The sequence below is a fragment of the Hevea brasiliensis genome, chromosome 5 (genome assembly GCF_030052815.1).
Source record: "Hevea brasiliensis isolate MT/VB/25A 57/8 chromosome 5, ASM3005281v1, whole genome shotgun sequence".
Lineage (NCBI taxonomy): Eukaryota > Viridiplantae > Streptophyta > Magnoliopsida > Malpighiales > Euphorbiaceae > Hevea > Hevea brasiliensis.
The window spans coordinates 13,464,620-13,491,214 of record NC_079497.1 but is presented as its reverse complement, the minus strand read 5'-3'; the positions used below and the strand labels follow the sequence as shown (position 1 = coordinate 13,491,214).

Here is a 26,595-nt window from a genome sequence, read left to right as displayed (position 1 = left end):
GCAACAACAAAATGATGGGTTGCTGCATCTGCAATTATATATTTTATTTATTTATTTATTTTAGAAGCCATAAAAAGTGGTTGTTGGAAAATGCCAATGCATACCAAAGCCAATAACATGAACACTGATATATGTTTGATTAGAGTAGGCAATATGAACATGAGATTCTTTGTCATGCCTTCCTTTTAGGGATACAGATTAAAGTAAACTACTGCTATCTGCAGAAGCTCTTCTTGTACATTTTCGCCTGAAGAAGATGTATACTTTCTTTCGGCATAGCTCAAAAAACATTAACATTAATGGGGATCCACGTTTCTTTCTACTCCAAGAAACTAGATCCCCTTCACCTGCATATTCCAACAAGCAACAGTTCTTTCAAAAGAGCACTACTGCCCTCAAACACATAATCAAAATCAAAAGCTAAGTTTCTACGAAATCCAGATTACAATTTTGCAGAACTTGACTAGATACTTGACTGTGGTTTATGTCACATAGCAAGAATAAAGATTTCTACTTCTTCAGCCATGCCCATATTATATAACTTTAGACACAAAAGTTAAAATGGTGAAAAGCAATGAAAGCTACCATTTTCATTCCTTTTTCCTACCATCAATTATTTAATAGCAAAGTGCGAAAAGACAACAGACTAAGCATGAAAAGATGGCATTTTCAATGTTTTTATTGGTTTGTCGCAAAATGATTCCACTAGTTTTACGCATACAATCAATCAATCAACTGATATAATGCCTTCTTGACTTGACATAATAATTTTGACATCAACGGAGTACATTTATGCTCATAATATCCAGTTGGATTTCCGGAAAAGAGTTCAGGTTACAAACCTTTACCCTTTTTTGTCTTACAGCTCTTCAAATCTTCTATGGACCTTCAAACTATTACAGATTTAGTTTATGTGCTCTAGTTAGTAATAGGGATGGTATTTGTGAGTATCCAACTCGGCCCAACTGATAAAATGGATTTTGGGATTCAGATTTTATATATTTATATAAATAATTAATTAAATATAAAATATATATATTTTTATAAATAATAAATAAATAAAAATTTATAATTTTATTTTGATTAAATATTAATTCAGTGTTAATTAAAAAAAATGAACTTAGATACCTCCTATTATAAGTTAAAGAAACTTTTTCTGTAAAATTAAAAAATTTTATTTTAATAAAATTAAAATTAATTGACGAAAAATGAAATAATCACCTAGATTAATAATAGTCCACGCAATAGTCCCAATAATAAAAACAAATCAAATTGGCGACCGTTATTAAGCTTCTCTTCGCAAACAGATTTGCAAGTTGCAAAGCCAAACTTTTATTTTTTACCATTTGAAGTTTCTATTTATAAAAAATATTATGTAAATTTTTCTTTCTTTCATTTGAAAATGTATATATAATTTTTTTGTATGTTACATTTATAATTAAAAAAATGTACAAGAATCTTGATAAGTGAACCCTATTATTGACATTTGGTGATTTAATATCTTCTGTGAGCCGCACAAGTAACAAAATTTCGAAATGATAATATTGCAGAAGATATCTTTGTTCGTACAAAATAAAAAATGATTTGTTATTATCTAGAAAGTTATTTTACTCTATTCAGATAATCTTTGAACTGAATATTTTAATTATCTATATTTATATTTTTTTTCTTTTAAAAATATTATACAGTAATTATTCTTATTAATTTATTATCAAATTTTATCAAAAAAAAATACACATCCATCAATTTTTTTTTTAAATATGCAATCTTTGTATTTGAAAAATACGCAATGACTTTTATTTAAAATAATATAACTTAATTTTTTTAATTTTAAACAATACAATTAATTTTTTTTTAAATAATAAAATTTCGGCCAGTTTAGAATAAATTGAAATCTAAATTGGCTTTAATTTGGATCAGGATTGAACCAGAATTGTTTGAAATGGAAATTTTTGGAATTTGAAACTCAGTATTCAGTTCCGATTTGTCTCAGACTATAATTCAAAACTATCAGTTTCGATCAGATATCAAACTGTGGGCAGGTTTATCAAGTCCAAGATTCGGGTTCACAACGCCATCAATTTTGCATGATTTAGGCCTAGTGGTCATAGATGAAATAATTTTTGTGGATTTGTATGGTTGCAATTTTCAAATTTGTTTCACATATCATGCTAATGTTGACACTTCAAGTAAAAAAAATAGATAGGTGCCTAACTCCATCTAAACAAGGAGAGGAGATTTGTCTAAATTTTATGTTTAATACTCTCTTTATCCCAAACTAATAAAGAATAACACGTATCAACATTTGGAAAATGAAATTTGTAGGAAAACAAATGACTCAGTATAACAAAAGTCATATAGAGAAAATAGACAGAACTCAACACTACTCAAAAGTTAATTAAAGGAAAGAAATTTGTTTAAATGTTATATTTAGCACAAAAGTCCTTATCTCAAACTTAGGAAGGATAATATTCTCCTCAAATTCAGGCATAAACATTTAAAACGTGAAATTTATTGGTAAATATATATACGAGTGGCTTAATATTAAAAAAAGTCCCATAGAGAAAATAGATTTAACCTAACTCTACCTCAAAAATTAATTTAAGAAAAAAAATTTATTCAATGTTGTACAACATTTCATGTGGGAGAATAATGTAATCATATAATTATTATTATTATTATTTTTTTTCCTTCGGTAAAGGATTTATTATTATTCAGAGAAATAGGTTCGGCCCAGGGCCACTATCACATAAAGGTGACACTCTTGCTGGACAGCTCTGGATCTTTTGTAGCTGCAATTTCAGGCGGTTTTGGGTCGTGTCTAGCCTCTAGATTGGCCGAAGAAATGAGTTTTCGTGAGGCATAGCAATGGTTGCTGTTCTGCAACATGTGACATGTAATGTGGATGTTGAGGTGGACTGCCAAGAGGTTTATCATGCTACACTCTCTCTTGAGGATGACATGTTTGAATTTGGTTCTATGATCAAGGATTGAAAGGCAAGGATCTCTATAATCAGGGGATTCGATTCTTCTCTTTGGGGTGGATATGTAGAAGAGCCAACACGGCAGCCCATGTTGTGTTATGCTAGCCCTTTCTAATGGATTGAGCCATCTGGCTCAGTGATTTGTACTATTGCTCCAGATGGATCTGTTTAAGTAATTAATGAAATTGTTTATTTGAAATAAAATAAAATATATAGAATTTAATTAAATTATAATTTTTAAAATGAATGAAACTTTATTTTTTTTGTTTTATAAAAAATATTTTTTGTATTTTTAAGTGTTTGTAGCACTCAAAAAATTAATTAATAAAAAATATTTTCTTGTTAAAAGAAAAATTAAACTATTTAAAAAAAATGGCTTCCTTTATTTTAAAAAAAATATTTTTTTATAATTCAATATATTATTAAAATATAAAATATTTACGTATGATATAAATACATGCATAATATAAATATATATAATTAATTTAATATTATAATTTTCTAAAAAATAATTTTCATGAAAAACATGATTTATACAAAGCCTTTGTTGATAAAATTTTTCTGTTAAAATCATTTTTGTGGAAAAAAATATTGAAAATCCTAAACGAATTATCTTGAAATCGTTACCATGAACAAATGGTTTGCATTAGAATTAAAGAGGTACATCAATCCATAGAGCCTTATACAGAAATGTATTTCGTTAATGATCCAGAGTTGCTTGGGCTTTGGAAAGAGGAGGTCAGTTCTTCTGTCAGGCCCATCACCAGAGAATTAGGGAAGAAATCAGAAAAGGATTCCACATTCTGATGATTTAAATTCGAAATTTTACAATATTAAAATTTTTTTTAATATTATTTACAAAATTCATCAATAACTTTAATCTTTATTTAAATTTTAAGAAATAAATCTATCTTCTGCGAATGCATATCACAGGTTGTGTGGATGAGTTAGATGAAAATGGAAGCTGAGAAGAAAACCACTTAGAATTAACATAAAAGTTCTGCAGTAATATTGATTTCATTGTTATCAGAACGGATTGAATTGGCCGGTCAGACCGAGTTAATTGAGAACCAACCGCTGATCTGGTTTAGTTTTCTTAAAAATCCTGATTTTGTATAATTCGTCCTAAATTACTCAAACCCAAGGTTCCTTACTCGTAATGAGACCCATCAAGCCACTTTGGCTACATGCTGAATTTGCCGGTCTGCTTACTCAAAAATATATAGGTATATCTTTCATTGCCTTATTTTTATTTTTATTTTATGTTATTTCATTAAATATTAAATGTAGAGAAATTTAAATTATTTTTAAACGTTTATTTCACATTAAAATTTAAGTACATTTATTTTAATTACTATTTATAAAATATATCAAACAAATAATTATAATAATACATTATTTCTATTATTATTTTTAAAGTAAATAATAATATTATAATATATTAAATATTATATCGATTAAATTTGATTGAACATTAAATTTTTAACTTTTTGCCTTCTTAAGTTTATTAATCGGGTCGGGTTTAAAAACTTTGATTAATTTGCTGCCTATAAAACTAATATACAATAGCAACATAAATAATTATGGCTACTGATACTTAAGAAAAAATTTAAAATTTATAATAGCAATAGCGATTATCATTAAAAAATTTTTACAGTACTAATTATTGCTATTAATAATAATAACTTTTTTTTTTTTTTACGGTAATCATAATTTTATTATAAAATATTTACGATCATAATTTTATAATAACAATATAAATGAATTTATATATTACTATTATAAATTTATGACAATAAATTTTATATACTTGATAATAAAAAAATTTATTGTTAAATCTAATATTTCTTATAATAAACATATTCGATTAGTTAGTTTCATGCAAAGAGAGAGCCAAGAACAAGGCTAGCAGCAAGAGGGAAAAGAAAGCCTGGTTTGGCCCAAGGGTAATTAACAATGGAATAAGCCTTATTAATATTGCCTCTTACTTGCAGGCTAGACTATGATGTCCATAACTCTACTGGCCTTAGATTAGAGGTGGGCACAGTTCGATTCAAAGTTTGCCTTTTTCTTCTCACATGATTATTATTTTTTTTTTTTCAAATATTTGATATTTAAGGTTTCATTTGTTGCATTAAAAATATTTTCCTGAAAAATATGTTTTGTATTTTTTAATATTTAGGGTACTTAAAAAAATAAGTCAACAAAAGATATATTTTTTTTTTGTTAAAGTGAAAATTAAATTATTTTTAAGAAAAATGATTTTCTCTTTTTAAAAGAGAAAATATTTTTTATTTTTTAAACTTTAATAATTTTATTAAAATATAAAAATATTTATATATACATGATATAAATATATACTATAAATTTAACAGCATAATCAAAACAATGAAAATATTTTTTTAAAAAATAATTTTTATAAAAATATTTTTTTATATATAAATTATTTTCTATGAAACAAACATAGCCTTATGTTTGTAACATATAAATATATTTTCTAGATGAAAAAGGGCATTTTCGCTTTGTATTTTATCTTTTTAATAGTGAATTGAAACGATATGTCGGGCTAATATTTTGAATTTTTCTTGTGTTTAAAATGTAAATGACATATGTAATTGATTTTATTATATAATAATGAGTTCATTTTAATTTTATTGAATTAGATAAAAATCAGAAAAACTAAAAATGGGAATGAATACTAAATAATTTGTTGAATTAAAAAAAAAAAAAACTAGAACTTGTTAGTAGATGGAAAGAGAGAGACAAAGAAATTAAATTGGTTTGCTTCAGAAATGTATTGCAATCTTCATAGAAATAAAAAAATAAATAGTGATTGGAATTCCACCTCATTATAATATATTAATTAAATAAAAAAAAATCAATTTTCATGATATGGAAGAAGACTATACTCATCAAGCAATATGGGCATTGGGCAAGATGGATTTGGGATTGGAATATTCGTTCAATTGCTCCACTAAACTTATGGCTTTCTTCCACTTGAAATATCACTTTACGATCTCCACATGGCTTAATAGGTGCTAAGCAATCCAAGCCAAAGAGATCTCCTCGTACCTCTTCCCATAAACATCAACCACTTTTCCCAGCCTCTTCTTCTTCTGCTTCATAACATCAACCACTTGTCCCAGCCTCTTATCCTTCTGCTTCATAACAATCTTCCTACAAATAGCCAGATGGACTTATAAGGGTAGATGATAAACTCAGTTAATTCTAATTTTTTAGCAATGATTTGTCCAAACCCATCTCACTTTTCTTAGATTCTTGTCTCAGTCAACTTATTTATCTCCACTCGTTTAACTCAATTCAGTGATATAATGCAATATGCTTTTGCCGCTGGATTTGTCTTCTGCATTCCCTTGTTTCCTTCTTTTTTAAATTTAACTTCATCTTCTCTACAAAATTTATTTTGATCTTGATATGAATTCTTAATCATGTATTTTGATTTTAAAATAGAAACCAATGAATAAAAAAAAAATCATGATAAGTTAATACAAATTTATGATGTTGATGAAATTAATTAAGGTGTGAATTATTGTTCACATTTGTTAAAGATAGTGAAGGCTTAATATTAAAATTTTCTTTATAAATTAAGAAATTTTAAATTTTATTATCAATCAAAGTTAATTATAAAATAAAATAATGAAAATATATAGTCAAAGAAAATTTTTTTATTTAGATTTAATTTATCATAAATTGAAAACATAAATATATAAATTTTATAATATATTTTCTATCTTGAATTTATGACAGATCAAACTAGATAAGAAAAATCCAATAATGAAAGGTGAAAAAGATTCACAAATAACACAGGCACCCACAAGTGACAGAGGCAAGAGCAGCTGCCAACCACGTAGAGTTGGTTCACCACTCACTTCTCATCACCTGTCATTAGCACACATGGATTGACCCAAGTTCCTACTTCAGTGTAAAAAATATAAGGGAAATAAAAAGAAAGAAAATGTGGGAAATGAAATGGAAAAAATTAGGATCTTATCCAAAGTGGAGGAAAAACGACAAATATGTTTGCACAGAAAATCCGAAGACATAACGTGAGTGACAAACACAATCGATCCCATCGTGATCTGTTAAATTTCTTGGTCTTCCACTACCACTAACTAGGCTGTACCTTGTTAAACCTGAGCTCTTAGGACACAGGTGTTAGGATTCATTTGTTTGTTATGTATTAGCCAAGTACTTGCCTCACTTCCTACTGATTGGCCAGTTTGCTTCCTACGAATCTCATTTACGTGGCCCTAACTTTGCCTCACAAAAAAAGTATCATCATGTGTTTCATGTAAGTTCATTCCCAAATGGGAGTACGTACTATGCTCTATCATAATTTGATTTTCAATTTATTGGGGAGAGAGAGAGAGAGATGGTGAAATATATGTGCTGGTGAGCAAAGCAAGTGTTGGGGGCATTGAAATTGAAAGTAGGCAAACTGTGTGTGATGAGAGGCAAAGAGCATGCCTATGGTTGCATACATGACAATGCACAGCGGTTGATCACACAACAAAAACACAATACTCAATCCCCACAGTGACCCCTTTATTTCTCATTAATATTGAAACCCAGCTAGCTGAAAATGGAAATTTTCCATTCATATCTCCTCTACTTAATAATGCTTCTCACTGTCCCCTTCTTCTCTTTTCTTGTGTACAAATTAGGAATGACAACGGGTAGTGTATTCGCGAAAATCACCCTACCTTAAACCCTGTTAATATTATCAAAACTCGAATCCGATTAAAATTTATTCTTAACTATCCGAACTTATCTCAAACCCCATTAAAATTTATTCTCAACTATGCGAACTCGTCTTAAACCCAATTATTATTATCTTAAAAAATTCGAACTGGTTTAATTTTATATATTTTAATTAATATTTTGTATTAAAATTATTTTGATTAATAATTTCATAAAATATTTAACTTTCATTTTATATAAAATAAAATATATAAAAATTTATAAATATTATTATAAATATATATATATATATATATATTTTATATTTAATTACATATTTATATAAATAAATTTGAATAACAGATACTCAATATATAAAATTTAAACTTAATCTCAATCTATCACGAGTATTATTTTTTAAATTCAAAAATATCTCAAATCCGATTATATAATACTCAAACTCATTCTATAAGGATTTCATCGAATTAATTACTTACAAAAATCCGACCCATCATATCAAAGAAGTTTCTTAGATACAAATTCTTTTCTGTCCATACATTTTTATTATATATCAATAATTAATTAATTATACCATTAATCATTACTCTCCCACTTGGGTTTTAATTATTTTGCAACCACACACGCTCTCATAAAGTCCAATCAGATTTTACTTATTTATGAAAAAAAGAAAAAAAAAAAAGAAATTTTCAACATGTTAAATGATTAACAAAAATATAAATTTCCTTTTTATTATATTGTCTTTTAATATATTATATAAATGCGAATATACTAATTAATTATTCAGTATTATGATGATATGTAATAATTGTGTTTCACTATTTTATATTATAAAAGAAATTTCATTTTATATTCTACTTATATCTAAGAAAGGGTAAGTTCATCATTAATAAATTTTTACAAGAAATTTTATGTAAAAATATTTTAAAAATTAATGAATATTTATTTGGAGCTTTTTGAGTTAATAGCTAACTATTTTGTGGTGATTTAAAAATAAATAAATTATTGTCTTCATTATTTTTATCATTGCATGTAAGTTTTATGCAATGATTAAAGAAAATATTAGATAAGTTTATTTTTATAAAAACATATTAGTAATTGATAAATTATCTTTTATTTTATTTAAGAAATTATATAAATATTTATTATATTTAATAAAAATAAAAAATAAAATTAAAAAAATATAGTTAATACTCTTTGATTTCTCAAATGTGATAAATAATTTTAAGAAAAAAATTCAAATACGATAGATAAAAATAGATAAATTATTATTTAAAAAATTATAATTATTATTTAAATATATGTTTTATGAGATTTTAAAAAACATCAAAAGTACTAAAAAATAATATTTTCCACAAAAAAAAAATAATTTCTCCTTTGATTTTAAAAATAGATCCATGTATTATACGAGAGAAAGTGTATAAAAAACGAATGCACTCAATAATTTTTCGTTTTATAAATTAATAGCTTCGTTTACTTTAAATTTTTTTTCAAAATATTAAAGAAAATCCAACTAAATCTTAAATCAGAGGGAAGTTTAGGTCGAATCGTGAATATTAAAATATCACTGGAATAATGAGAAAGCCGGCATGTTGAGTGTAATCTTATCAGAACATGAACAACATTATTATGCTTCCAATATAATGAATATTAATCAAATAACATAATCAGTCTAACAAATTAAATTAAGATTTCTATTTAATTTTCTACCAAATAAAAGAAAATTATCAATAAATTAATTAAATTCTATTAGTGGAATGGTCCAGCCACCAAATTCTAATTAATTAATTTCTACCAATTACTCCATCATTGCATACCAATTCTATGGACAAATGAAAATTACGTTGGCAATTATTAAATGATATTAGTGGGGAGTTGATTAACACCATATGAAAAAAAGAAAAACCAAACACATTGTCGTTTTGCGATAGAAAGTGATAGTTTTGTCGTTGCTGCTTCTTGCTCAAGGTCTGGCCACCCAAATAGGATATATCTCTCTGCCGACCTTACATGTTGACGAGAGGAGGCCTAGCCGCCTAGGGATGATTTATGTGTGTGGACAATCTTCTTTTCTTCGTCTCTTTTCTTTTGTTTTCAATTTCTTAATGATTTCTTTTTCAAATAGGAAATTGAAGGAATGGAGTTTTGAATCTAATTTATCCAAGTGAATAATATGTCTCTGATCACTAAATTAAATTAGGATAAATTAATTTCTTGATAACTAAAAGGAGAGAAGAGATTAGATTTTATAGAATTAGTATTTCATTGCCTGACAATTTTTAACACTTCTCATTTCATATGGATTTTTTGCAATATGCTAATTGGACTCTCTTTGACTAATTTCATAATAAATTTAAATTATATTTTAAAATCTTGCTTGCTATAAAAAATAATTTAGCTGATAAATAGTTTGAAATTTACAGGTGTGCTAGATACTGAGTGTATTAATTGAGATGTCCTTTTAATTGCAATGTAATTAAAATATTAGAGGTTGTCTCACAAGAAAGAATTGGAATTGAAATTGAAATTGAATTGCTTGACTGAAAGTAAATACAATGAATGAAAATTGAAATTGCATTAGAAATTGAAATGCTTGGAAATTAAAAGCGACCAGTGGAATCTTGAAATGATTGAATTATTGAAGTCTTTTTTTAATTAATTGAGTAGTTGATTATTGGATTGTTTGGCTGAGTTGTTGGGGGGTTTCCTCATTGCACAACACTAAACTATTTATAACTATACTTGCTGGACCATGAAAGTATCTGGAACCTGCACTTCTCACCTTCTGCACATCGGATAATTTTTCTCACCTACAACTGCTCATATCCACTACCTCAACTGTTGTTCACTTCTCCCACGATCAACAATTTTCTGTAGCAAATAACTCCTCTGCTCTCCATTACTTAGTTAACTTTTATCCTATAAATATCTTTAATTATCTAAAATAACTAATAAACATTCATTCAGGTCTCTTAATTAAATTAACACAATAAAATTAATTAAATTAATTTTAAAAAAATTAATTTAATTAATCATTGATCTAAAAATAATTACTGAATTAGAAGTAATCATTTCGGTGTAAATAAATCTTTTCTATAAATTTGAGTCTCTTGGCTAATAGTTTAATAATGGAAAGTTTCCTCTGTAAATTGGTAATCATCGCTGTATTAAAATAGCAACAGATTGATAAAAGTCGAAAATCAAAATTTTCTTGCTAAACAAAATAGTGAGGGAATTATTATTATTATTTTTTCTCATCATTAAATAATAACAACCAAAACTGTCACTAAGAGGCAAAAACTCTATAGTTAAATGTGATGTGGAGCATAAAACGATCAAAATTTATTTAGTTAAGGAAAATGGTTTCATTATACGTAGGAGATAAAATCTTCGATGATGTTAATGGCTTTTTTAATTAGCATAACCCGTTAATTCATTGTATATTTGCGATATGCAGTAGGTTTTATATTATTTTCCTATTTGTTGAATGTTAATAGTTAACCCATCGATATGGTAATATTTTTTTTTTCTGGCCTTTAACTTGATACATTAATAAATTTCTGGCTTATCAAAGAAAAAATAAAGTGATGACAGAATACAATATTAACAATGTGTTTGTCTATCATTGGTTTTATATGTAATTAAAGACTTTTTTAATAAATTGTGACAAATATTTCATTGATAATTCATTGCCATTTTTTTTTAAAAGCAAAAGGTATATTTTGGCCCACACAAGCCCTTCAAGTTTAAAAAAAGATTAAATAAGTTTTTTAAATTTTAAAAATAGATTAAATAAGCTCTGTTACTATTTTGGGGATAAATAAGCTTTTAACTTTTAAAAATAGATAAAAAAAACTGAACTATAATTTGCTTCTAATATAAATCCAGCCAAGGCTGTGCACTTATCAATAATCATGCGTATTTAATTTGTAACATCCTAATAAGTATCTACTGTATCCTGAAGTAGATTGATAAGTTGTTCTTTGCTGAATTATTCAATAAACTTCTTTATGGGTTCAAAAAACTGTAGATAAGTTTCTTGAACCATTATATAAATAACAACTAATTAATCTGCTCTAGGATGAAGCAGATTTCTACTAAGATGTTGTAAATCAAATACCTAGTATTGTTGATGAGGACTTTGTGCACTAAAAGATCTTTGTGCGTAGCTTTGGCTAGATTTATATTATAGAAAAATTATAGTTGAGTTTTTTTTTAAAATCTATTTTTAAAGGTTAAAAGGCTTATTTATCCACAAAATAATAAAAAACTTATTTGATCTATTTTTAAAATTTTGTAGGATTTATTTAATCTTTTGTTAAAAGTTGAAGAGTTCAATTAGACCTCAAAACATTTTAAGGACTTATGTGACTATTTGGCATAACTTTAAGGGTCTAAATAGGCCTTTTACCTTTTGTTTTTTAATTACATATTTTAATTTATATATTCTCCATTTATTTAACAAATACCATAACATTTTTCAAATGCATTTTAACTCAACAAATTTCCAATTAAGCACTCTCCTTGAAAAGGTGCAAACTAAACTTGCAAGGTAGAAGGCTAAGCTTCTTAGTCTTATAGGGAGAAAGGTGCTTGTTAAGTTTACTCTATCAAATATGCATCTCTATCATATGCAAAAAAATGAGACTTTTCCTTATTTATTTATTTATTATTTTTTAACAAGTTGGACGCAATTAATTATAATTTCCTTTGGTGTTCTTCTATTGAGAAAAGAAGACTTCATCTTGTTAATTGGCATCAAGTTATTCAACCTTGTGGTAGATCTTGTGGGTTTGTATTTGTGACATTCAACAACAAGAAGTCAATGAGAGATGATATTGAAGGGATGAACGGTCAGAATCTTAACGATTGTAACATTACTGTGAATGCAGCTCAATCTCGCCGAAGCAGAGGTGGTAATGGTGGATACAATAGTGGTGGCGGCGACGGAGGCTATGGAGTTAGTGGACACCGTGGATGGTGGTGGTTATGACCGTGGAGGCAGTGGCTATAGTGGTGGTGGTTACAGTGGAGGCCAAGATTTTAGATATGGTAATGGATGATATCATTACTCAAGGCACGATGCTGCATCTAACAGGAACTAGAGGAATTAGGAAGTAGTTGTTTTTGCTTTGTTCTGTATTAGGTTTGCTTATGTATGGGGAGATTTAAGTTTAACTTCTAAAGATTTAAGTCAACAATAAATATTATTAGTTGTTTTAGGTTTAAAATAGAATAATGAACCTAGAATGATAAGAATTTAGGACTTGACATGGGGATCTGAGGGTTGAAATCCTAAACTTTTGCATTATGGATGAATTCTAGGTAGAACCTGATTTGGTGGTCGAACCATTAATGTTTGGCAGTCGATTCATTTGAATAGTCCCATAAACAGTACATGGCAAACTTCGGCCAGCAAAGATGCCCTGATTTAGAATTCCAAATCAAATTAATTATACTAAACTAAGAACCTTTCAATCATTTTCCTTGTAAACTTGAAAATAAAAGGTAAAGAGCTTATATTCAAGGGATCTTGAGTTCTACTAGCTACAGGTGAGGTAATACAGTTCAACAACTTCGAGGTGGTTATAACTTACTAAACTCTTTTTAAATAAATGTTTTCTTATTGCATAAATATGCATTCATGCATCGTGATTATTTTATCAGATATATTTGCATCATTAGGCTAATTTATAAATATATACATATATATTTCAACTCACAAAGGTGTTACATTGTTACTTGTGTTGTACTGGTAGTTGATGGACAACCTACTAGTTTCCAATTACAAATGATATGATAAAGGAAAGGAATGACATGCATGCATAATGAGCTCAATATGATATGGGATAACTAGCAATTCCGTGTCTCCGGCCCCACTTGTTTGATATGAAATGATAAGACAAAGTCTTGAGGAGCTTCTATAATAGGCTGGGCACATTGGATACATTTTTATGATAATGACATAGCTGAGGAACCATTGATGACATAAATTACCTTTGATGTGAATTGTACGTGTTGTGAAACCATCATGAGAATGTTGCATTGCATATGCTTGAAAATGTACATTGTTTTATTATATCCCCTTAATTAGATTTTTACTTACTGAGCCTTAAGCTCGCCCTCTTTCTTTGTCTCCCCTTTTAGGGATAAGAGTTGAAGATACAATTTATCACTTTCAAGTTATGAGTTCTGGAGGCTACTACCTCATTATGTTTTAAAGAAGTATGAGTAAGAATTATGAAACTTCTTTTATGACATTAATTGTATAAAGGATTACTGTGCTTGTAAATTATTTTTTTTTTTGATAAATGAAGTTATTTTATATTTAAAGTGATTTATGCCTAAAATGGGCGCATTATTATTTATGAAATGTAATATTCAAGCTTGTTGTGTCTCCTTCCCTACTCATTCCCTTAGCACTGATAGTAGTCTGAATTGGGTTGTTAGAGTTTGCCTCTTCATTAATAATATTCAGGTGGACCATAGTATATATGTCTCAAATGTTTGTTCTCACTTTAATGATCTTACATTGAAATTAAATTACATGCTCTTTGTGACTGTAGCAAATCACAATCCTTTTGGTCAGTAATTTTGGCCCATTGCTCACGGGGTAAGTTTGTTGTTGGGATGTGCAAGGATGGCAACAGGTTAGGTATTTTTGGCATTTGATCAGATCAAATTTTGTCAGGACATATTCGAGTATTATATAATTGGATTTAAGACGGGTTAAGTTTAGTAAAAAATATTAGTGTTGATTTAGGTCGGATTCAGATTTTATGTATTGTATACTTGTTATCAAAAGGCCATGTATATAAATAAATAATTAAGCATAAAATATATATTTTTATAATAATTTTTACAAATTTTTATATGTTATATTTTAAATAAAAATTTAGATATTTTATAGAATCATTAAAATTTTAAAATATAAATTAGTAATAAAAAATATATTTTATATAAATCATTAATTAAAATATATAAAGCTAAATGGGTTCATTCAGGTAATCATGAACAAATCTAAAAATTCTTGCTATAGTGAGGGCAATATATAGACATATAAATACATATTTTTACTAATATATCATATATACAACAACAACAAGTAAGCCTTAATCTCAAACTAGTTAGGGTTGGTTATATGAATCATTTTTCACTATTCAGCTCTATTAAACACTATGACTTATATATCATATATGCATTTAATGGAAATTGCTGCTGATAAGAAAATTTCAAAATAAATTCTGGCATTGTCTCTTTTTGCTATTAATTGGTCTATTTGATTACATAGGAATTAAATTATCTTTAGAGGTACATCTTCATGCCATATTTCTCTATGTTGCACAATTTTCTTCAGAGTTTCTCTTTGGTTGAAAAGTATGGATTGTTCATTTCCATATTCGGATTACAATTATTCTAGGAAGCTGATTCCATTAGTTGATGGAAAAAATGTGCAAGAAGTGAGGCAACACATCTCATGGTCTCCTTCTCCTTTTTATTGATTAAAATGGAATATTGACGGCTCCTTTATTGGAAAATCATGTGTTAGTAGAACAAGGGCCATTCTTTGTAATCATGAAGGCTCTATTCCATTTCTCTTTTCCTATCCTATTGGTAGACTAGATTCCAATCTTGTGGAGATAATGCCTATTCTCAGTGCTTAGCAATTTTCATATTAGCTGCTTCCCTCAATAGGCAACATTGCTGGTCTTGTCTTTGAAACAGACTCCATCAATTTCTTGGCTTGGGTTACAGGTGCCTCATGCGGTCCTTAGAAGGTTGATAATTAAATTAAAGTTCTTAACTAGGCTAATATATTATCCAAAGTCTCTTTTACCTTTTCTCCCTATGAATCTAGTGGTCTAGTTGATTGTCTAGCAAAACCTGGTAGACAGAGACAGCAAGACTTTGTTGCTTTGTTGTAAGGGTTGTTGTTACTTACAAGGGTTGTTATTTTTTCTTGTTCAGTTCCATTTTGTTGGAGGGAATTTTTTTTTTTTTCATTAATAGGAGATTTAATTGGTATAGGCTAGGTGTATGGGGTTGAGTCTGGTGGCTCTAGGCAATCTCTCTGTTGGTTTTTCCCCTATCTCTATATTTAATTCAATTAATAAATTTTCTTTTGCCTATAAAAATAAAATCATATATGCATTCAACTAATAAGTTTATTTCAATTAATAACAAATTAATTACTTTAGACCTCTAAAATATGAATAATCCAAATTTTAATGGAAAAGAAAATTATTTAATGTGCAAAGCCAAATTCTCAGTAATAGACAAAATCCTTTTCTGCAATGGGCGACAGCCCCACTCCATGAGCAGAAAGTTACTCTCCATGAGCAAAGCCAAATAGTTTTTCTATCACTCTCTTATTTACAGTGTTGATTCCCTTAATCATATTCTAATTAGAAATCTCACTCAATTTGTGAATAACACTAAAATAAGAGTTTTACATGAAATAGGAAATAATCCTCTAACTATTGAGGAATATTTCTCCCACTCAAATAATGGAAAGATTTATCTCCAAATCCATTAGAATTTTGTGATATAATTCTGACAAAAAGTTTATGAGGCACATTTTTGACTGTGGGGTCAAATTAATACCTTAAAATATGGGGCAAAGTTAGAACTTTACATAGAACAAATATTTTTTGAAAGGAAATCTGAGAGTAGTAGGGCAAGCTAAGTGCCCCATTGCTCTTCTACTAGTCTATCCCTGCAAGTTATTTTAGAGTTTGACTCTCTTAGAGTGATTTTGACTCTTTTACAGTGGTACTTTTCATTTATCTAGAAATTTTTTTCATTAATTTCTAGAAACATTATAGAATACTTTTAGAGCGTGAAAATAGTGCTTTCTTTCTATAAAAATAATGTGTTCTCCTTATAATATGAAGAGTACACGATGAACACCTAATAATATCTTTTGACTATTGTAATTTTAGATTGCTAGAAACTTTTAGCCATGGAATGAAAGTGTGTGGGAAACTAATTTTACTGCAAATGTTTTAATTCATGAAGTGCCATGCTATTACTCCTGGTTTGATTATTTGGAATTAATGCTCTCCCTAGGACTGTTATTTGTATTAAAAATAAGTATTTTTATTAATGAGTTTTAACTTAGTAGTACTGAAATTATGAGGTTTTGAATTTAAATTTCAATTATAGCCAATTATAAATACCAAGAAAGAAACAAACTTTTTTTTTGGGTTGATGTATCAACAATCGACATGTGCACATGGTCTTTATAACAAAAATCCTCTTTCTGACTATGGAATACTATTTTAGGCTTAAATGTAGAATCCTCTCAAACTTAACTTCTTTCAAAACTCCATAACCAGAATTATTTATCAATTTACCACCATTTGAATTTTATTTCATTGAAGTGATGGACTTATGTAACTAATAACTAAGCTGGCAGTTTCTTTATAAGCTCTCAGGAGTACCCGGTTGTTTTCTGGTTGCCAAACCATTATCAACTTCACTGTAATGAATGATTTTGGCAAAGTGAATGATTCCCAAGTTAAAAAAAAAAAAGAATAAAGTGACTTCGCATGCAGCAGGATGAGAAACATTATTTTTAAAAAAAAAAGCAAGATGATAAGGAGAATAATCATCATAACCCAAGGGTTTAGTTTTTAAAAAGTGAAATAACACAAACGCTCACAATGCACTTAAAAATAATAAATTAAAAAATATATTTTTTTTCAACAGACAAAAGTGCTCAATAATGGGATTAATTATTAAAAAAATATAAAAATAAAAAGTATTTACAAATCTAATGTGTTTTGTAACTATTCGCAAAAATAGTATTTATTTAAGAAAAGCTATTGGGGAAAGAATTTTCTTGACAGATCAAATGAACAACTTTTTATTATAAAGTACAATCATATGCTTTTGAAAATGCCCCTCTCAATGAAATTTTTGAAAGTACATAGCTATATAACTTTAAAAACATCGTTACCAATGGTATTTTCAAAAATACGTAGCTATATATTTTTAAAAACGCCAATCTCAGTGGCATCTTAAAAAACACTTAAAATAAAAGATAAAATTATTTAAAGATATATGATTATTATTTCTATTTTTATTTTATTTTGTTTTATTATTTTCTTTTTTAATGGATGTACAATAAATATATATTTTAAAATTATTTAAATAAAATGATTTTTATAATTTTAAAATTATTTAAAACTAAAATTAAGTACAAAAACAAATTAATTATAATATCATAAGAACTCTACCTGACGGACAAATTGGAAATTTTATTTTCTTTTTAGTGTGTGTTTTAGATTTTTTTTTAGAGTAAACTTCAATGTAAAATCTGAAATTTCATAAAATTAATAATTTAGTCCCTATTTTTAAAAATCAAATAAATTAGTTTGTTATTTTTTATTTTGTTGATAGATTAATTCATTTGCTCAATTTTCATTTAATTTACCATTAATTATAGTAAAAATATCAAAATGCTCTTAATTTTATACTTTGAGGTTTTATTTTAGTAACAAAATAATATCTTAGATTTAAAGTTTATATTCAATTAGCTACTAAATTTTATGTTTAAATAATAATATTAACTTTATATTTAAATATATTAAATTTAAAATATAATATATACACATATTATAAATAAAATGTAATAAATATAATTTACACACACATATATGTATATTACACTCACTAGAAGGAAAATGATTGAATAAAAAAGAGTTAATTATTAAAAATGTAAAAATAAAAATTATTTACAAATCTAATATGAGTTTGAAACTATTTACAAAAATAGTGTTTGTTTGAGAAAACGCCATTGAAAAAGGAATTTTCTTAAGAAGTCAAATTAATTATTTTTTATGAGCAAGTATAGTTATATGCTTTTCAAAACATCACTCTCAATGACATTTTTAGAAACATGTAGCCATATGCCTTTAAAAACACTACTCCCAATGGTATTTTTAAAAGTACTTGATATAAAACATAGAATTATTGCGAGGTGTATAATTATTTTTTCTATTTATGTGCCTAATTGAAGGAGCAGAAGCATGAAAGTTGTTCATTAGAGCATTGAATTTCAAAAATTTTCTTCTAGGGTTATATGCATCATACCACATCTGTTATGTGCCTAATTGAAGGAGCGAAATCATGACAGTTGTTCATTAGAGCATTGAATTTCAAAAATTTTCTTCAATGCTCAATTCCATATTAAAACACTTTTAATATGTATTAAGATCTATATTTGCCATTTAAGATTGTGAATTAACAAATTAATTCATTTAAACCCTAGTTTAAAAGAGGAGTTAGAGCACTAACCTCTTTGATACACTATAGATGTGATTGGTACCTTTAGGAAGCACCTAGGACCCCAAGTGTTGTCCCTCTAACTTGTCCACACCAAGATCACCAATGGGCAACCCCTAATTTGCTTCTCAAGCCTTTGCCAACCAATTATAAATTGGGTTCTTACCTTTAGAGAGGTAGTATGTGTGTATAGGACACTAAAAATAATTTCTAGAAACTTTAATTCAAAGGGAATGGAGTGATTCTCTTTGAATTGATGAGAAAAGATGAAGAAAGGAGAGGGAGGAAGAGGTGACGCCACACATAAGAGAGAATAAGAGTGAGTGTTTCTTTTTTTCTTTTCTCTTTTATAATTAGGTCATCACTTAAACTTTATGCCACATGTCACCTCCACATTGCATCTTATTTTTAATTGACCTAATCACATTAAGCCAAGTGTCAAAGCTAGACTTAATCTTGACTATGATCATCTTACATGATAGGAAGACAAATGGCAAGCTAATATGATGCCATGTGTCACCATCTCATGGTGCCACATGTCACTATGTGCAATGACCAAATTACCCTTATATTGTAATTTTGAGTTCTCAACCCAAAATCATTATTTCTCCTCTTCAAATTAATTTATATCAAATATAAATTAATTAATTAATCTCTATTAATTAATTTTTCACAATTAAATTCATATTTAAACACTTTAAATATAAATTTAACTTGTACTATGCATCCAATAACCTAGATTTGGTTTCAAGTTATGTTAGGGATGTTGCAATCTTATTGCAAACCAAATATATTTAATTAATCAATTAAACTCTTTAATTAATCAATTAAATCACATTTTACTTGCTGATTATCTTGTGTATGTGTGTGACTCACTAGGCTCATCATTAATTGGCAATGAGATATGATATTAACTCTTAATATCATCAGAACTCTTTCTTACCATAAATGATTTCTCTAAATCATTTTAGACATCTCATAGACCATGGTTGACACCTAGCATAGCGTGTCATGGCCACCCAATCAATAACAAAGAATACCTTAAATGAACCTTTAATCATATGTTACCATGCACTAGAATCTCTCTGTTATAAAATCCCAATTCAAGCTGCAGTCATGGTTTATGTCAAACCCCATTTGCTATGAATATTATGTTCTCTTTTAATTCTAGTTCTTGATTAATTAGATTTTTTTATCAGAAACTCTTTTCTGACTAAATCTGTCTGTCCTAGCCAGGAACTTGAAACATCAAGAACAATTAAATGAACATAGGACTTTATCCTTATTTACTTAAGGTAACAGATTCCATCTTGATCAATACCTACCTCCATATGTAACTAGTACGAGCCAACACATGCCCATATACCTATACACAGTACAAGTATGAAAGCAGTATCATACTCAAACTACCTATATACAAGATAACTGTGTTATCTCAGGTCTAAAGATTATATGCACTGATATGATATATGACAATGCATTGACAAGAGTAAACTCTATGTGCTTGTCATATGCGTCACTGGTTCGGCCTACTTATCATGTATAAGTGCCTATCATGTTTGTTATATAGCATGAGACTCACCATTCTATCTTATTTATATCTCATATAAATACCTTGGGATCAAATATGATTATAATCTTTCTGGATAAGTCATGTCCTTATTGTAAAATATCCTCGATTGTGAACCAATTTATGATACTTTGTACTAGAAATACTGTCACTCATATTCTTAACAACTTAAGAATAGAATTTTTAACAAAATATCAATGGACATTTTCTATTATACATAAATACATTATGTAAACAGAAAAGTGAAATTGCCTTTTATTAATAAAATATGTACAAGATACATACTAAATGATATGCTTTAGGGCATACTACTAACAATCTCCCACTAGCACTAGAGCCATTCATTACAATATCTTAGACCCATCTTCTCAAGATTTCTGTCTAACTGAGCTTGTGACATAGGCTTTGTGAATGGATCAGTTGGATTTTCAGCTGATGCTATTTTCTGCATGGCTACATCGCCTCGCCCAACTATTTCTCTGATAAGGTGGTAGCGCTTTTCTATGTGTTTGGATTTATGGAGGGACCGGGGTTCCTTAGCCTGTATGACTACTCCATTATTGTCACAGTAGAGTGGAACTACCGACTCAATGGAAGGAACTACTCTAAGTTCTGTCACGAACTTCTTTATCCAAACAGCTTCTTTTGCAGCATTTGATGCAGCAATATACTCAGCCTCTGTAGTAGAATCAGCAGTCGTACTCTGTTTGGAACTCTTCCAACTGACTGCACCTCCATCACAAATGAACACAAACCTAGAGGTAGACTTTCTATCATCGATATCTGATTGAAAATCAGAATTACTATAACCATCTAATTATAAGTCACCACCTCCATAAATTAAGAACAAATCCTTAGTTCTTCTTAAGTACTTAAGGATATTCTTGACAGCTATCCAGTGTTCCAAACCTGGATTGGATTGAAACCTGCTAGTCAAACTAATAACATGTGCGATATCCGGCCTAGTACACATCATTGCATACATCAAACTTCCAATAGCCGAAGCATATGGAATCCTATCCATTTTATCTCTTTCTTTAGGTGTTTTTGGAGACATATCTTTAGAAAGGTGAATACCATGTCTCACTAGTAACAATTCTCTCTTAGAATCAAGCATGTTAAATCTCTTTAACACATTTTCTAAGCATAGACTTTGGGATAAACCAATTATTCTTTTCGCTCTATCTCTATATATTATTTATAATATGTGTGTATATCTTATACTTAAAATTTAATATATTTAAATATAATTAACATAAAATTTATTAGCTAATTGAATATAAAGTTTAAATTTAAGATATTATTTTGTTAATAAAATAAAACCTAAAAACTTAATTTTTTTCATATTGAAAATAAAATTAATAGTATTTTGATATTTTTGCTATAATTAATAATAAATTTGACAAAAATTGAGCAAATGAATCAATTTGTCAACGAATAAAAAGTGACAAACTAACTTGTTTAATTTTTAAAAATAGGGATTAAATTATTAATTTTATCAAATTTTTTAGATTATATTAGAGTTTACCCTAAAAAAAATATGGAACACATTAAAAAGAGAATAAAATTTTCAATTTGTCTATTAGGTAGAGTTCTTATGATATTATAATTGTTTTATTTTTTATTTGATTTTAGTTTTAAATAATTTTAAAATTATAAAAATCAATTTATTTAAATAATTGAAAAATAATTGAATAAAAATAAAAGAAAAAACATAAACAAAAATAATAATTGTACACTTTTAAATAATTTTATCTTTTATCTCATGTACTTTTAAAAATGCCATTGAGAGTGGCGTTCTAAAAAACATATGGCAATGTGTTTCTGAAATGACATCAAGAGTGGTGTTTTCCAAAATATATAGTTATGTTCTTCTGAAAATGTCATTGAGATTGTCATTTTTAAAAGCATATGACTATACTTTTGATAAAAAGTTGTTAATTTGATATGTTAAGAAAACTCTTTCCCAATAGTCTTTTTTTAAGCAAACACTATTTTTATAAATAGTTTCAAAAACACATTAGATTTGTAAATACATTTTATTTTTATATTTTTTAATAATTAATCTGAATCTAATTAATAAAATTATTATATTTTGCATATTAAAAATATAAAGTAACATCTAAATTTTTGTTTTACACAATAGATTGGTATCTCTTTTCATATTAATTATAACATAAGTAATTCTTGCTATACGAGCTAAAAATCCTGTAAGTTAGTCTTTATGGTGTTTCCTCAATCAATTATCTCCTTTATCTATAGAATAAATTAAAGGATTTAGGCATTTTTTTTCTTTATATTTTGACTTCTATTAGGTTTCTTTTTTTATTTTTTGCTACAGTTGATAAGAATCTTTGTTTATATTGATTGATCTTCTTTTATCAATTAGAAATATTATAAAATCATTTAAAAATAATTTTAGATATACTGAATTGATATGAAAGAATACATCTTAATATTATTTAAAAAATATTTAATATTAATGTGTATAAATTGTTTTGCATATTTTTTGCTATTAATTTGTTTAGATGTTTTTATTAGTTTTTATGCTTTTATTTGGTTTATATGGCAAATTTTTCATTTACTTTTATTTGGTTTATATGGCAAAATTTTCATTTACTTTGATAATGTTCCGCCTAAATTGGTTTTTTTGGTTCATGAGCATGAATAATGGCCTCTAACCAATAAAAGAGACTATCTTGGCAGTGAATACCATGGCCAAGCAATGGAACCACAGTTGGATTGTGATGGAAGAAGGTTGAAGAAACCCGAATCTCACAGGAATATCCATGGCCAGGGTGTGATGACGAGAGCTTGATCACAACTAAGCTGTGGAATAATTGTTAACCTCAAGTTTGGACAGAAGAGTTCACAGCCAGGGCGTTGTGAAGGCTGTCCCACCACAGGCAGCCATGGTTAACCAATGCAAAGACAAAATTTCTTCCAAATAACTCCATGCCTTGCCGTGGCATTGAGCATCCCACCACACCCCAACCTTGGTGACGTTGAAAATTCAAGACTCTTTTACGTTTTAAAGAGTGACGGCTAGGGCTTTTAAAGGGGAATCAAAAAAGGAATAAAAATAGAGTCTTTACATCAAAATAAGAGAGATTTATCCTTACCAAAGAGGGAGAATTGAAGGTACACTCAAATCAAGGGATTTCAAGAAGTTATAAAAGATTCAAAGTGTGAAAGCTTAAGTCTTACAAAAATTCAACCCAAGTTCCACAAGTTCAAGTTGCAATTTTTTGGGTTCTTCTAGTCCTTACTCTAATGTTTAGCTTGATTCTTTTGCTGTCTTTGACTGTTAACCCCAAATATGAGTGAATAGTTTTTGTATTTTAGGGTTAGGGATATAGCACTTCAACAATTTACAGATTTAATTTAATTTTTATTAAATAAATTTGGGATGTTTTCTTTGAATCAATTTCTTATGTGATTAGTGCTTGTTGGTGATTTGGTACCTCACTTTGCATGTTTTTATGTACTAATAGAAGAATTGAAAGGTGAATATTAGTATAGCAAGAATAAAATTTTTATCTTAGGGTTCTTAATCTAGCTAGAAATATGCTAGGATTTCCTGTGGAATTAATTGGATGACCAAACAATTTAATGGATTTTAGCTAATTTAATGACATAAAAATAGGTATTGAACTTAATTAAAATAAGTATGATGAACCTTGAAAGAGTAGCTTAGAATTAGTTGGTAATTTAGAATTTTATTCATAGCTTTTATTAAGCTTAGTACTCAACATAATCTTGTGTGAACAATGCTCTACTTATCATTATATTACTTATTAATAATTTATACACTTGTGGAATTTCCCTAACACGAGTGTTAGAGTTGAATTGTTAATTACTTAATGCAGACACTCTTAATATAATAAACATGCATAGATTTTTTTATTATATATATGTGGGGAAGGGAGGCGTTTAATCTGAGTCTTCCAAGTACAATATATGTGCAACTATTATAAGGGCATGTTTACATAAAGCGAAGGAGAGAGAAGTTAAATCTGAGTCTCCCAATTACAATATGTATGCAACTATTACTCGGTATGTCCACTACCACACAGGACAAGTGCATGATTCTTAAATAATTTAAGGAATGACTTAAGCGACAGGCCGGTGGGCCTAAAACCCTTTGGTCACCTTATCTTCCCAAATTAAAATACATCGTCAACGCTAATTTTTGCTTTAGATGCATGAATGTAGAGTGCCATTGACCTATTTGACAATTTCCAATAGGGTTTTGCCATGTCATTCCAGTCATTAATTTCCATCTCCTTATCGGACATATATATATATATATATATATATATATATATATATATATATATATATATATATATATATATATATATATATATATATATATATAACTGCTTTAAATTATTTCAATTAAAAACACCAAATTATTGATAAGGATATGCTATGACTCATGCTAGATATATGAATAAATTTTTTAAGGTAATTAAAAAAAAAACAAGTGATGAACTTATTAATTTAGAGATAGCAAATTGATAGAGTCAGACGGCTTTGAGATATCAAATTTTATATAAATGATGCTGTCATAGCAATTTTCATGAATATAAATCTGTAAAATAAGAGAGTATCGAGTGGATTAGTTAATTTCTACTTCAATACCTAAATTAGTGTTGGAAATTTAGAGAATGAGAGTAGAGTTGAGAGAATAAGGGTTTGATCCTCTCTCTCTCTCTCTCTCTCTCTCTCTCTCTCTCTCTCTCTCTCTCTCTATATATATATATATATATAGGCATCAGTAAGACTCACATTGAAATTAAGAGTATGTTACATTGTGATAGGGGTTGATCATCAAATATCTCCTACAATTCTGTTGATAAAGTTCTTATTGGTCTAGGAGTCATCCTCTTACTAGGATTATAACTCATTATGCGAGTATTTCGAAATTCTATTTTAGGAGAGGGAGATCTTCCATGTCCGAATGCCTCTTATACCTATTGGGCGATCTTGATTCGGGCGAATTTCTCACGGGTGAATGTCCTTATAATTGTTAGCGAACTTCTCACGGGCGAACATCCTTCGGGGAAGCAGGATTCGGGGAGTAACATCATTAGTCCCCCACGTGTAATTTTTAGATTTGGATAAGTATTTTAATTTCCGAATTTATTTAAATTGTATATCAAATTAATTATTATGTAGAAAAAAAATACTTGGTACTAATTTTTTTTTTAAAACGAAAAAGAAAGAAAAGCCATTGCATTGCCTAGTTGACTTCGATATTAAATTTTTCATCTCAATTCAATAGAGTTTAGTTTAGTTGGTAAAGATGAGAGCTTTCTATTTATTTATTAATTAGAGTTCAATTTTATTGAAGAGCACTACATAATTATTTATCTTGAATGTACTAAGCAATGTGGAAGAATGTGCTCTCAAGATCATATGGAGAAGAGACTTATTCACTAAAGAGCATTCCATGATTATTTATCCCTAATGTACCAAATAATGTAGAGGAATATGCTCTCAAGATTAGTTGAAAGAGAGACTAAGTCTCCGTACATTAAAGCCGAGGATAGTACTAAAAAAAATTGCCTGAAAAAAGTGCATTAGCTGCCTGTATACCTGGCTCCAACATGGGGGGCCGGCTAAAACCCTAATTAAAGAATAAAAAAGAAGTATTAACATAGGAATTACGGGTTGGGGGATTTTGAGAAAGATGTTATCAAATGATTAGAGAAGAAGATGAAAAAGGAGAATCTAATGCAATGAGATAATAATTTGCAATTATTATAGCTGCATGTAAATAATTAAGACTTTAATTATTTTCTTTCTTCTTAATTAGTAAAATCCATGTAATCCTTCCATGTAATACTTATACAACACGTTTAACCTCATTTTATTCATGTTCCTTTCAGTCTACTTATTGTACTAAAACAGTAACACCACCACGAGAAATGCTCACCTGAAGCTTTTATAAATGGAGCTGTCCAATTAAAACCTTCTTTCCTTGAATCATCATATATCTGCACATGCTGCATTTATGCTGCAGAT

At 28.1% G+C, this 26,595-nt stretch overlaps 1 pseudogene; it reads left to right on the top strand.

The window, feature by feature from the left end:
• The first annotated feature begins 6,974 nt into the window (after positions 1-6,974).
• On the top strand, positions 6,975-12,766 carry LOC110643674 (glycine-rich RNA-binding protein GRP2A-like; annotated as a pseudogene).
• The last annotated feature ends 13,829 nt before the right edge of the window (positions 12,767-26,595 follow it).